Below are 6,067 nucleotides of genomic sequence, written 5' to 3'. Positions count from 1 at the left end.
GAAAGAACAAAAGATGATGCGTATGAATATGTTAGCATGTACGGGTAAATCAGCAGTTGATATGTTAATAATATGTTAATATGAAAGATGCGCCGCTGTATTCATGTACAAAAGGTTACCAGTGAGCAGGCCGTATGCGAGAGTGTGCGTGCTGCTTTAAATTTGCACTGCTTTAGGCCACAGTTTTTCAGTGTCTTGTTAGTTCATCCCTGTCACCCTCTCTCTCTCCCTCTCTATCTCTCTCCCCGCTGGAGGGGAGGGGGAAGAGAGGTCACCATAGCAACAATGCCGGGACAACTTAACATCAAGTCCTACAAAAAAAAAAAAAAAAAAAACAAAAAAACAAGAAAAAAACAAAACAAGTGTGCGTATGTGTATAAGTCTGCACGCATGTACTATGCACGGCTATTATGTACAATTCAACGTACACATACACGAATGTAAACCAACAACCACGAAGGCCTCATTTGAGACAGAAAGCACTTCAGCGCCTGTAACATCATTTTTACGTTTAGAGCTCTAATTATAAATTATTCGTTAGGCCACAAACAATGTTTCCGTCATTCTGTCATCCGTTTTCGGTCCCGTGTACTCTTCCTCTCCTTTATTTTGTCTTTCCTGCCGTCTCCCTCCCTCTCTCTTTGCTGTTGTGTGCCCCCAGGCTACAGAGTGGCACGTCCTCCCTCGCTCCATCCCTCGCTCTCTCTCTCTCCTCCCTCTCTGGCCCTGTCACCTTCAATTGCTCCATGCAACTAGACACACAGCCTCAGGCAAAGAAGGGGGGGGGGGGGGTAGGGGGGGCAGAGAGAGAGAGAGACAGTGAGAGAGAGAGAGGGAGAGGAGGATGGCACTGGAAAGAAAGAGATGTGGTGAGAGAAAGAGAAAGAAAGAGAGAAAGAGAGAGAGAGAGAGGGAGAGAGAGAGTGATGACAGAGGCAAAGAAGAAGAAGAGCAGGTGTGAGAGTAAAAGTTTGTGAGAGCGGATGAAGAAGAGCCACAGAGAAAAGTTTAGAGAGATGAAGGTAGAGAAAAGCCTGAGCCAGAAAAAGGCCTGTTCTAGATTTAATTAAAGTGAGAGTTTAAGCACAAATAACATTTACATGGCAAAAAAATAATATTGTAAATGAAATTTTAAAGGGTTCATAACATGAAAAACCAAATTTCTCTCAATTTGTTTTACATGAAAGTATGTATATAGTATGTAAACATTGTTATCCTCCACTTTTCTTGTACTTTATTTTTTTTACCTTGAAGTCCACTAATAACATATGTGTGGGTTTCTGTACCAAAAATGATATAATGGATTAAAATAAATGAAATAAAACACATTTTAAGCCCAATCTTATCACAAAACAATGTGTCAGACATCAGAGAGTGTATTCATAGCCATATCATGTAATAACCTTTTGTGAGGGAGCTTGTAGAAGTGGACGTCTGGTTCCTATCACCACCACATAGGTCTGACTTTATAGAAGAGAGCGTTTCACACCAAAACACTCTAAATGACTTTGTTTATATCTCAACCATTTAACTACGTAGAATTTTGGACAAATTGGTGAAGTTCCCCTTTAAGATGATTTCACTTGCCAAGATGCCATTTTTGCAGTGTATCGTCTCATGTTTGGTGTCTGAAGCTTCTTTAGTTCTACACTAGAGTTATGAAGTTAATTAATCTAGTGATGGACAAAAGTATGGGTAGGTTTCAAGCAGAGGCAGAGTTAAGGGTTGTGTGGCCAGTGCCACTGTAGAATGATGCATGGCCGACCTTCTGGCCACCCCAGTTATGGAAAGTGAGAGAGTCAGTCATCATCAACAAAGCAGTAATTATGCTTCACAGTGAAAATCTGCCATTGGGGTATTTACCAATCAGTTATGAGAGTCTAATGATGCTGCATTTGGTCATTTGTGAGTTCAGACCATGTCATCAACATAGCAGTGGTAATATGAACAAAGACTGATTGAGGGAGGGGGGAGAACATGGGCTGGAGTTCTGGGCAGCTTCTGCCTTCTGCCTGCCTGCTAGAAGGCCAGACCCCCCTCATAGCTGTAGGACTTGATGCAGGACCGAGGAACAGGGAGGAAATGGGGATTGCAAACACTTTTTCATGGGAACTGAAGGTGAGGATGCGAATTTACAGAGTATTATATTGGAAGAAGGAGGGGTATCAGCCATGTTCCTCCCCCCAAACGTCAATTATAACATAACTACATTTAGCGTATCTTGCTGTGATTGGCTAATTTGCTCACTCTGTGCACTTGGTCCCATCAGCAGTGCTACATGGTAAAGTAGGCTATTTGATGGTAAGATCATGTATCATGCTAACTAACTTCTTTTACAGTTGATACATGAATGTGTTGTAGTTACCAGCAGTCCTGCAGTCCTCCTCTCCGTTTAGTTCCAGCATGGTGCTCCATCCCCTCACCTAATGCTGATCCAGCCAATCAAGAACTTCTAAAAATGTTAATTAACTGGACCACTGCCTTACACAATGCTGTCTGGCTGGCCTTCTAATCATTAGACTCATGTATAACCCACAGCAATAGCCACTGAAATCTAGCTAAGCAACATACTTCAGTCCATGTTTATAGATAGCAGTGTGTCTTACAGTGTCAGAAACCACATAAACATAATCAAGTCTAAAAGAGACACTGAACAACTCCAGATTGTTTGAGACGAGTCTGTGCTGATTTAGATAAGGATTAGTCACAATGTTCAATTAGCTTGTTAGCTACATGAGCCATTCAGAGTGGTTTGGTTTGAAGTGGTTAATTTTAGAGAAACGTACAGACTCATATCGCTTTAGTAGTCGTGATAAGAACCAGGGGTGTCTACAATACAAATCTATCCATTTTATTTACTTACCAAATTAACCAGTAAATGTATATGAGTTCTATATGTTTGTAGTGTCTGACCGAACTCAGGTGTCCTTATTTTAGTGATTAGAACAAACACAAAAAGGTAGGTAATGAGAGAGTACAGGGTGGAGTCACACAGAATTCTTGCTTCTTAGCCCTTATTTGTGCTTCATATGTTGTTTTCAAGCAAACACGGTTCATATATTGGTGATATAATGGTTAAATACATGTTTTTACATGTTTTAGGCTAAGTTAGAAGTTGGCATAAGTGAATGTTTTTATTTGTACATCTCAGCTTGTGATGTGAAAATTACAGTGGTGGACAGTAACTAAGTAAATGTAATTCGTTTCTGTATTTAAGTAGTTTTTTCGTGTATCTGTACTTTACTGAAGTTTTTCCATTTTGAGTGACTTTTTACTTTCACTCCACTACATTTCAAAGTCAAATATCTCACTTTTTACTCCACTACATTTTGAGAAATCTGTCGCTCCTTTTGGTTTCTGTGTGTATAAAAATGTAACAGGTCAAAACAAAAGAAGAGCAAAGCAAGAGCACCAATCAGGGCCCAGCGGTCACTTTGTTCTGAGCTGGTTTTGACCTGTTGGTCATACTGACCCAGTGCAGCACACGGTTCCACGTCAGCGCAGCAGCATAAAAATTTGGAAGAGTCTATTCAACATAAATGATGAACTAACCTAACTTTGTGTAAATAGACCACAATATAGAAATATGGACACATATGCAGTCGTGACTGACGCGACTTTTTACTGAATTTATACAAACTCTTTCATTTTATAGTAAATTAGTTTTGGCTAGTTTATGTTTATGAGACCTACAGATCAGTACAGTAAAGGAAACTCATTTGTGAACCTGTAATATAAGCAAGACATCAGTGTCAGACTAATTACTGACCTTCTATTAAAAGACTGGTTTATCAAGAGAGACGCTGGAGTATTTTCACCCGAAACGAGTTGATAAAGTAATTATAAGACAAGAGTCTTGTTACAAAAATGATAACAGGACATTAGTCATAATTAATCTTTTAATACTTTTACTCTTGGTACTTAAGTACATTTGAAGGCAAATACTTTTGTACTTTTACTCAAGTGGAGGTCTAAAGGGAGGAACTTCTACTTTTACTGGAGTAATATTTTACCTTGAGTATCTCTATTTTAACTCAAGTACATGATTTCTGTACTTCATCCACCATTGGAAAATTAATAAATGAAACAACGTATTTTATCTTAAAAGCTTAAGTTTCTGCAACAGTATAATTTATGTTGTGCGTACTTATATTTTATCTGTTAAACCTAAAAGTTTACATGTATTCAACTCCACGTATAACTTCAAACAACTCAAAAATCTGAGTTTTAAAACAATTCATTCAAGGCGATGAGTTTCCTCTAAAGGATTTAAAGAATGGAGCTTGGTAAACGCCCCTAAAGAAACAGAAACAGCTGTCAGCTTCACACTTGTGTGTGAAAGAAGTGAGAGGAACAGGATTGGTGGAAAACAGGAAAGAAATTTCTGGAGCTCTGGCAAAAAGGGGAAAAAAATTTGACTGGCTTTTCTAGAGGATTCTACGTTAAAGTAGACCACGCTGCCCCCAAGTGGTGAAACCCTCTAATAACGTTTTAGCATCATAAGTGCTTACAGTGCACACACATGCAAGATTTAAACAAAAAGGGCCCTAAAATGGACCCATATTATAGAACAAACCTGTTTAGACGAGGCTCACATTTCATATATGTTAGGTGATAATTCTAGAAATACTTAACTCTCATCCTCCACCCTTTACAGCTGACAAGTGTAGAGTTGTACAGTGTTTTAAGTTGGATTTGCTAAGCTCCACCACACTAAACCACAGTTAAACACAGTATGTTCAGAAGAAGAATCTTACAGCGGTTTATCTCTGTGGCAAATCTTACTGTTTTTCAGCAGTTCTGTAATGCTACAGTGAATTTTAACACTAACTTATCATATTATAAAACATCTTGGGGGCAGTCGTGGGCTGGAGGTTAGGGAGCTGGCCCTGTGACCGGAAGGTTGCTGGTTCGATCCCCAGCACTGCCAGTCCATGACTGAGATGTCCTTGAGCAAGACACCTAATCCCCAATTGCTCCCCGGGCGCCGTGGATAGGGCTGCCCACCGCTCCGGGCAAGTGTGCTCACTGCCCCCTAGTGTGTGTGCATTCATTAGTGTGTATGTGGTGTTTCACTTCACGGATGGGTTAAATGTGGAGGTGGAATTTCTCCGGTTGTGGCATTAAAAATGATCACTTAACCTAAAGGGGAACTCTGCTGATTTTTCTAAATTTCTGCATAATTAAATGGTTAACAAGCAAACACAGTCATTGAGAGTAGTTTGGTGTGAAATGCTTCAGAGTCAGAATTGTTCACAGTGGTGGTGATAGGAACCAGACGTCTCGCCTCTAAAAGCTCCTTCAAAGAAAGTTACTACCCAAAATGATAAGATAAGATAATCCTTTATTAGTCCCACAACAGGGAAATTCTCAGTGTTACAGCAGCAAAGGGACAGCAAGGCACGCAAGAAAAAGAGAACAGCTAACAATAAGAGAATTCACAAGCAAGTAATTAACGTTAAGTACTTAACAAGGTTTTTTACAGTTTGTTACTTGTTACTATATAGAAAATATATATAAAACTAAACATAAAAAATGATAAAAAAATCATCCTTCACAATACATATAAGGCTGTCTAGACTGTAAGGATATTTCATGAAATTCACATGGAATATTGCACATGAGGTACTGGTTGAGAAGACTTGTGATAAAGTTTTGGCCTAAAACATATTTTAATCAATTTATTTTAACACCTTTCATGGTGGAGGGATACATCAAGGGTGATGTGGGGCAAAACATGTTTTTTAGGCTTTGCACTATCTTACCATCATCTGCATTACATATAAAAGCTCAGAAGACACGTGTGGTTTTGGATAGTAAACAAAATTGCTATATTTATTTTGCAGACATTGAAGTCGGTATGTTTCTCTTGCAAATTAACCATTTCACGCTGAACCACTCTGCATTAGTTTATAATTTAACCACTGAATTATACAGAATTTAAAAAAAAAAGGGTGGAATTCTCCCTTTAAGCTAAATCAGTGCTGTTAACTAACTTAAATAGTAGTGTAGTAGCTAGTTAGTACAGAGCTCTGCTGGTGACCTCCCATATAAATAGCAATAACAA

The sequence above is a fragment of the Pygocentrus nattereri genome, chromosome 14, assembly GCF_015220715.1.
Source record: "Pygocentrus nattereri isolate fPygNat1 chromosome 14, fPygNat1.pri, whole genome shotgun sequence".
NCBI lineage: Eukaryota > Metazoa > Chordata > Actinopteri > Characiformes > Serrasalmidae > Pygocentrus > Pygocentrus nattereri.
Note: the sequence above shows the minus strand (reverse complement) of the source record.